A 9,536-nucleotide genomic window follows, 5' to 3' on the forward strand; every position below is an offset into this window, starting at 1 on the left:
CTTTTTCTTTAGAGAACTCTTGAGAGTTTTGTTCACAGCTTCGACCTGGCCATTCGCTTGAGGGTGAGCCACTGATGAAAAACTCTTTATTATACCGTTCTTTTCCCAAAAATTGGTGAATAGGTCGCAATCGAACTGGGTTCCGTTGTCGGATACGATCTTCCTCGGCACTCCGTATCGGCACACGATGCTCTTTACAGCGAAATCAAGGATTTTCTTTGAGGTTATAGTTGCCAATGGTTCAGCCTCCGTCCATTTTGTGAAGTAATCCACGGCGACTACAGCATATTTCACTCCGCCTCTGCCAGTCGGGAGAGAGCCTATGAGGTCGATGCCCCATTCCGCGAAAGGCCATGGGGATGTCAACATGGTCAGCTCGGATGGTGGGGCTCGAGGTATCGTGGCGAACCTCTGGCATTTGTCGCATTTCTTCACATACTCGAAAGAATCCGCTTTAATGGTTGGCCAGAAATATCCCTGGCGTATGATCTTCTTGGACAAGCTGTGCCCCCCAGTGTGATCTCCGCAGAACCCTTCATGAATTTCTTCAATGATTTTCTTAGCTTCGGGAGGGGTTACGCACCTGAGTAACGGCATGGAATATCCCCTTCGGTACATCCTTCCATCCAAGATTGTGTAACGGGGAAGTTGATACATCAACTTTCGAGCTTGGTTCCGATCTTTTGGAAGAACTCCATTTTCGAGATAATCAACTATCGGGGTCATCCAGGTCGGCTCTGTTTCGATCATACACACATCATCCTCTTCTGGCTCGTTAATGCTAGGCGCTGATAAGTGTTCTATGGGTACGACATTCAGCTCTTCATTTTCGGCGGACGTAGCGAGTCGAGCTAAGGCATCTGCGTTTGAATTCTGCTCGCGGGGAACCTGTTCGATTGTATAGAATTCGAAACACTCTAACACTGATTTTTCCTTCTCCAAATAAGCTGCCATTCTCGTGCCGCGAGCCTGGTATTCACCCAAGATTTGATTAACCACTAGCTGGGAGTCACTGTAGCAATGTATAGCTTTAGCTTTGAGCTCCTTGGCTATACGAAGTCCCGCGAGTAAAGCCTCGTATTCAGCCTCATTATTCGATGCTTTATAGCCAAATCTTAGGGCAGAATGAAATCTGCTTCCTGCGGGGGTAACCAAAATGATCCCTGCCCCTGCTCCATTTTCATTTGACGAGCCGTCGATGTAAAGTTTCCACAGCTCGTGGGCCGTGGTTATTACCTCGTCGTCAGCTATACCCGTACATTCCACTATAAAGTCCGCCAATGCCTGTGCCTTAATGGTCGTTCTTGGGTGGTAGGTGATCTCGAACTGTCCGAGCTCAACAGCCCATTTAAGAAGTCGACCTGAAGCCTCTGGTTTAGATAGGACTTGTCTAAGTGGTTGATCAGTCAGCACATGGATGGGATGTGCCTGAAAGTAGAGGCGGAGCTTACGGGATGAATGAATCAGGCTGAGCACGAGTTTCTCCATCAGTGGATATCTTGACTCTGCCCCCAGTAATCTTTTACTGATGTAGTAAACGGGTCTTTGCACCCTTTCTTCTTCTCGGACGAGCACTACACTTATCGCGTGTTCGGTAGTTGAAAGGTATAGGTACAGTATTTCCCCCGTTTCAGGTTTTGACAGGATGGGTGGTTCCGCAAGGTGCTTTTTGAGCTCCTGAAAGGCCAGCTCGCATTCCTCTGTCCATTCAAACTTCTTACCTCCTCTCAGCAAGTTGAAAAATGGAAGACCACGATCTGTAGACTTCGAGATGAATCTGCTTAGGGCCGCCATCCTGCCAGTCAGACTTTGGACATCCTTGTGCCTTCGAGGTGAGGGCATGTCAATCAGGGCCTTGATCTTGTTGGGGTTAGCCTCGATTCCACAGGAGTTCACAATAAAGCCCAGAAATTTTCCTGAAGATACCCCAAAAGTGCACTTCTGTGGATTTAGCTTCATGTTATACTTCCTGAGAACGCTGAAGCACTCTTCGAGGTCATCAACATGGTTCTTGTTGAGTTGAGACTTTACAAGCATGTCATCAACATAAACCTCCATGTTGTTCCCTATTTGCTCTGAAAACATCATGTTTACGAGCTGCTGGTATGTGGCTCCAGCATTCTTGAGCCCGAATGGCATGACATTATTGCAATATAGCCCTTTATCCGTGATGAAGCTCGTGTGTTCTTGGTCGGGGGCATGCATGGGAATCTGGTTATAGCCAGAATAGGCATCCATGAACGATATCAGGCCATGCCCCGCCGTGGCGTCTACGAGCTGGTCAATCCTTGGTAATGGAAAACAGTCTTTTGGGCAAGCTTTGTTGAGATCTGAGTAGTCAATACAGGTTCGCCACGTCCCATTGGGCTTCGGGACCAAAACTGGATTGGCTACCCAGTCAGGGTAAAAGGCGTCCCTAATGAAATGGTTTGCCTTTAACCTGTCATCCTCCTCCTTCAGTGCTTTCTTTATGTTTTCGTCCAGCTGTCTTTGCTTTTGTTGCTTTGGGGGAAAGCTTTTGTATATGTTAGAGCGTGGCTTGCTACATTCGGGCTTATTCCTACCATGTCTGAGTGCGACCACACGAAGACATCCTGGTTTTTCTTCAGAAAGCAAATTAATTGCTATTTTGCCTCATCTTGGAGGTGTTTTCCGACCTTCACTTTCTTCGAAGTATCAGTTTCTTCGAGCTGAATTTCTTCGAGCTCCTCCAAAGGTTCGAGGTCAGATTTCTCCTCAATCCTTGGATCAATCTCCTCGTCAATTTCTAAAACTGTTCCGTCTTTGTTTTGTATGATAACGAGTGCTTAAGCGTTCGTTTGTTTCTTTCCCCTCGAGGAGATGCTATAGCATTCTCTCCCTGCCAACTGGTCTCCTTTTAATGTCCCGACTCCACTGGGGGTCGGGAACTTAAGGGCTAGATGCCATATTGATGAAACTGCCCCCAGCCCGACCAGGGCGGGTCTACCGAGCAGCACATTGTAGGCGGATGGTAAGTCTACTACCATGAACTCCATTATCTTGGTCACCGAGACTGGATAGTCTCCCAAGGTCACGGGGAGCTCAATGGATCCCATACAGGCAGTTCCTTCTCTTGAAAAGCCATACAAAGTAGTTGCACATGCTTTCAGGTCGCGAAGGGAGAGTCCCATCTACTCTAGGGTTGCTTTGTAAAGGATGTTGAATGAGCTCCCATTATCTATGAGAACTCGGTGAACCCTTTTATTGGCCAACTGAAGAGTAATGACCAGCGGATCATGATGAGGGAACTGAACATGAGAGGCGTCTTCCTCGGTGAATGTTATTGGCTGTGTTTCAATCCTCTGGCTTTTTGGTGCCCTAGGTTCGGGTTCATAAGGAGACCCGTCCCCTGTCTTCAACTCGTTAACATACCTCTTTTGGGCATTCCTGCCCCCTCCTGCGAGGTGAGGCCCTCCCGAGATGGTTATTACATCTTCTCCATCAATCGGCGGGGGCCTGTCTTTTGGGATAACTTCACACTCCAGATAACTTCTCTAGGTTTCATTGCTGCTTTGGCGGCCACCCTGAGCACCCCGACCCCTTCTATTTGAACCAGGGGTAGTAGAAATGTCTGGGCACTTCCTCTTTTGGTCAATAGGGCCTCCGCCCCTACCAGATCCAGTAAATGGAGGTACCATCTTCTGGGCATCACGCCTAGTGATGCTCTCTCCTCTGCGCCCTGAGTAGTAAAGGCCTTCTATACTTCCCGAGCATATGTAGTGACTTCAGGCACTAAGGTGATTTTGACATCCCGTGCTATCATGGGGTTTAATCCCCCAAAAAATCTCTCTCTCTCTTGGAGGCATCAGTTGGCACTAAATCAGATGCAAACTTGGGCAACCTATCAAACCTTAGGGCATACTAAGTTACTGTCATGTTGGCCTGAACCAATCTAGTGAATTCATCTGCCTTCGCAGTCCAAACTCGTTATAGTATTTCTCATTGAATAAACCCCAGAACTCATCCCAACTCAATACAGCGATGTCCCATGTTTGAGATACGACCTCCCACCAGATGCGGACGTCATCACGTAACATAGATGTGGCACATGCCACTCTGTCATTACCCATCACCCTCATAAATTCAAGGATGTAGGTAATCATGCTCATCCACTGTTTAGCCTTCAATGGATATGGCCCTCCCCCAAAAGTAGGAGGGTGTTGCTTCCTGAATCTCTCATACAAGGGTTGCCACCTATTCTCAAACTCAGGCTGCACTAAAACTGGTACCACGGCAGGTGGCATAACCAATGCAACGTTCCCTGGCGGAACTTGCTATCTCAATGATCGAATATCGTCTTCCCACCTCTGTAGTCTCGCTTGCATATCAACAAGCACTTCCTGCCAATCTTGAGAGGTAGTGGAGGGTTATGACCTTGGTCATCATCTCTTGCCTCAATACCTGCACCGACTAGTTGTTCTAATAGCCTTGGCATAACTATCCAAGTATATCTGCAATCAATGACTCGACTTATCAGGAATTGATAACGGTTTCAGAAACCACCCCACGGTCCAAAACTGAACAAATCAAGAAACACTCACAACCATAATGCTAATAGGCATTTCAATACCTTTTACATACAACAACAATGATAATAACCATATATTTTCATCTTCACACAACAGTCAAGGGCCAGGCCCTATCAGTATATTCCATGCTTCCTATACTAGCATGCACATATGGCATATAAATTCTTATTAAGCAGTTAAACACATATTTAACACAGTAGTTACCAAACTATGAGTTGAAGTTATCTTTAGTAGCGAGTGTACACACTTAGCCTATCTTCAAGAACCATTAAACCTTGACAGCTTTGATACCAAGTTGTAACGTCCTACTAATCCAGGACTGTTACACCGTGTGTTAAAAATAGTGCTTAACTCGTTAAGCGAGTCATTTGGACTTAAAAGTGTAGTTCAGGTTAAGCTTTGGCTTTGGTATTAAAGATTTTGGTCAATGAAGTTAAACTTTTCATTAAAAAGGGTTTGACCATTTACAAGGGATCCCAAAGGTTTTAAATCAAAATATAGATTAAGAAAAACTAGTTGAGTCCAAATCTCAGGGAACAAACTATAATCAAACCTCCAAAATGGTTGCAAATGTTTTCCCAATTCTCAAAACGTCAAATTAACCCTTCCAAAATCACTCAAACTCAAAATTCATCCAAAACCTCAAAATCTCAAAAACACCCAAATAAACTTAAGAAAAGAAGATAGTGCCTCACTAAATTTGAATTCCCAGATTGTTTTGAAGCTTCCCACAGTTCCTAATCCTTCAAGAACCTTAAATCTCCTCCAATTTCCTCAGCTAAAGCTTCAATGAATGGAATTCTCAGGAACCTTGGGCCTGCCTTGAGAGAACACTAGAAGAAAGATTGAGAGAGACTGAGCTGAACGTATGAATCAAAGTGCTCAGCACTTAATCCCAATTTCACCTATACTAGTGGTCAAATGACCATTTTTTCCCTAGCCCAAATAACCCTCCAATTGACTCCCAAGGGCATTTTGTTCATTTAGCCTAATTTCCCACCAAACATCAAATTATACCCCTAATCTCAAAATTAATCAATCAATTCACCAAATACTATTTATTCCCCCATCAAACACCTTCATTTATCAATAAATCCCGAAATGTGCAAAATTACCAAAATACCTCTTGGCTCACCCCGAGCAGGGTATTTATTCCTGTTGTGACTTTTCTGCTAAATTTCCAAAAAGGACTGACTCCTGCCGAATATCATGAATATATCCACATAATAATGTGGTCTCCAACACGTAGCATATAAAATTACATTTATACCCTCAACATGTCAAAATTACGGAAATACCAATTTTTAACAAAAGCAGGTCTTTAAGCACATTTAATACACATAAACATGCATAATAAGTCATATCATAATATAACCCACATAATTCACATAACCACATATGTATTTAATTATAATCACATATTTCCATGATAATTCCAATTATGCCCTCTTGACACACTAATCAATATATTAATCCTTATTAGGAGTTTTAGGACGGACGCTACATAAATAATACCCCTAGTAAGAGATAACTTAATCTTATTGAAAAAATTGAGATAATTTATTGCCTCCAATCCACATATTCATGTATTTCAATGATAAAAAGAAAAAAAAATTACAACTTTACATCCAACTTGTTTTCGCCTAACTTATTTTTGAAAAATTATCAACTCATCATTTATATATAGAAATATATATTATAATTTCATCAAATTCTATCCAATCTCACTTTCCAAACTTGGTCTTATTGTATAATACAATAATATTGGTTATGATAATATAATTAAGAGTTCTCTAAAAAAATTATAATTTTATTTTCTCTCAATAAATTTAATATATATATATATATTTATTTATTCTTCCCTCCACAATTCTCAAAACTTATTTATATAAATTTATTCTATATAAAAAATGTGTCTTTAACGGATTTTCTTAGGTTTAACAGTTTTTTTTGTTAACTTTAACGAAATATTCTAAATATTTAACGAAATATACATTTAAAACCAATTAAAAATATATATTTGGTAATTATATTAATATAAATTTAAATATTATAAAATATCATTATTATAATAATATTTAATATAAGACTACATATTTAATAATTATATTAATATAAATTCAAATTTTATGAAATATTATTATTATAATAATATACAATATATAATCCAATTTTTTTTTATAAAAATTATGGTAAATAGCACTTGGGGTCCCCAAGCTTTACCAATTGTACCATTGTAACACCTTAATTTCTCATAAATTATAGAGAACACAGTGTTGGGTCATAAACCTAAACATTGCTCTTTTATTGAATGAAGATTAAAATAAGTAAATGGATCCATGGTTTTACAAAAATAAAATAATTGTCTTTAACATACTAAAATGAGCAACATTAAATAAAACTTTAAAAGAAACATGCTTTAATAAAAATATGCTTACTTAATCTTCCTCGAAAATATGGTCCCCACGAGTACATCACGAAGCCCCTAGGTCCTACTCGCCACCTGCCTATAATCTTTAATGGCCTGAATCAAGAACATCATAAGGGGTGAGCTTTTAAGCCCAGTAAGGAAAATACAAACAATAGTCAGTCATATAATCATAAATTTCACAAGAGTTATAACATAACTTATTTATACTAATCATACAACATCATAAAATCCCATGTCATAACATAGCCTAAGGCATAATCATAAATATAAATCTAAATCATAGTTCAGAGTCATAAGTCATAGGTCATAAGTAATAATCATAACCATAAGTCATAAGTCATTGTAACGCCCTACTACCCAGGGACCGTTACGCTGTGTATTTTAAGCAGTGCTAAACTCGCTAACCGAGTGATTTGGCCATAATCGCGTAACTAAATGTGATTGAAGGTTTTGGGTTAAAAAATTTCGTCAAAGAAACAACGTTTCACTAAAATATTTACTATATACATTGGAATCCTATGATATATTTTAAAGGTTAATTACAATAAAAGATTTACAACCAGCCGACCTAAGCGGCAAAATAAGGTTTAACCCTAGTTCCTCTTTAAACCCTCGACTGTGGTGGTCGAGCAGCTGCATATGTACACATCGTCACTTAAGCAATCCAACTCAAGGACATTCCAGCTTTCTTTTACCTTTACCTGCACCCTGGATAGATGACTAATAAGTCTCTCTGGGGTCCTACGCCCTGAATAGGTGACTAATAAGTATCTGGGGACCTGCGCCCTGAATAGATAACTAATAAGTCTCTCTGGGGACATGCGCCCTAAGCCATGTGACTTTCCAGTCACCTGAGCCTTTTAGCCCTGGCTCTGAGTAACTAGCCTTAGGCTAGCCAAGCACTTACTTTTCTTCGACCAATAGGTCGGTCAAGAATTTCATGCTCATGCTGATTAGATCTAATCATTTCAGCCTGTGGTCGGAGCGCTAATGCCGCTCTTAACTCATAAGTCAATTCCATACGACCAGCGCTCAGTACTATTGCCGATCATGACTGATAAGTTAGAGCTTCATGACCAGTACTAAACACCATTGCCATTTCTGACTAATAAGTTAGTGCCATTCATAAGTATGCCATGCTGCCAGGCATTTACAATGCAATCAATGCCCATATATATAGAGCACTAAACATGCCTCATCAACAATCACCAACATAATTATAATCATGCACATTCAAACATCCAGATATAAGGCATTCAACATGCTTAACCAATAATGACAAGCATAATCTAATCATGCACAATTATAGAGACTTAAGCTCTAATCATTTCCATATTCAACGTTCATGCCATGCCATAACCACAAGTATCACATGCATCACATACTGGGTGCAGTTTTCTTACCTTTGGTCTAAGCACAGGTTACCAATAAAAGGCCCTCAAGCACGATCTTGTTTCCAAGCCACTAGTGGTCACCTAGTCACAACCATAATATAAAATCCCATCAAAACAAGTAAATAAATACTTCTAGATCTAGTCCTAGCCTCTGGGACGTCGAATCCTACCAAACTAGGTAGTAGGATTGATCCCAAGCCCTTAGAGTTAAGTTCCCACAACTAAAAACCTAATCTGGTTAAAGATGCACAGGCAAGTCGCGACTTGGCCCTGAGGGTCGCGGCGTGTCTCCCTAACAAAGAGCCCTCCTGGTTCTAGGTTCACTCAGGTCGCGACTTGCTAGAACAAGGTCGCGATTTGACCATGAACCCAACCATTTTCTTCATTTTATCCCATTTAAAACCTTCCAAAACATATCCAAACATATCCAAATCCCAAAATCAAAGTTCCTAAACATCCCTGTTTCCCAAAACCATTAAATCCCAAACCTCAAACCATCCAAAAACTCATCAAAACATAAAATCCAATCAAAGCTTAAAAACGTGAAAACTTAAAACATAAAACTCGGATTACCTTTGAATGAATCGTTTCCTAGCTAAATGCACCGACTAATAAACTTCTAATCTTCCCTATAATTGCAATGCCTCGATCCTTGCTTGAATCCAAGTCCTAAAACTCTAGTTTCCTTCGAAAATGCGAACAGGTGTCGAAAGAGGAATGGGAGAGAGAGAGAGAGAGAGAGAGAGAGAGAACGTTATTTTTATTTTTGATAGGTTACTTCAAGCTTAAGTAGCCTCAAGAAAATCCTAATGCTCGGGGTCCCAAAAATGCCCCTGGGGTAAAATAGTCAAAATTCCCAGAATTTCATCCTGATCTCACTAACTCCCAATATATCATCAAATAACCATTCCCATTACCCAATATATTGGTAATGTGCTAAATACCCTATATACCCCTTGACTCACTCTGAGTCAAGTATGGTTGTTGTGACTTTCCCACTAGCTTGCTCCCTAGGATCATCTCGTGACGAGTAACCCAAACATAACCATATAATAATGAAGTACCACACACATACCACATATATGCCAAATATACCCATAACGGGCCAAATTATGAAAATTGCCCAATTAAAAAGAAATGGGCCCACATACATATTTAATA

Source organism: Humulus lupulus, chromosome 1, assembly GCF_963169125.1.
Source record: "Humulus lupulus chromosome 1, drHumLupu1.1, whole genome shotgun sequence".
Classification (NCBI taxonomy): Eukaryota; Viridiplantae; Streptophyta; class Magnoliopsida; order Rosales; family Cannabaceae; genus Humulus; species Humulus lupulus.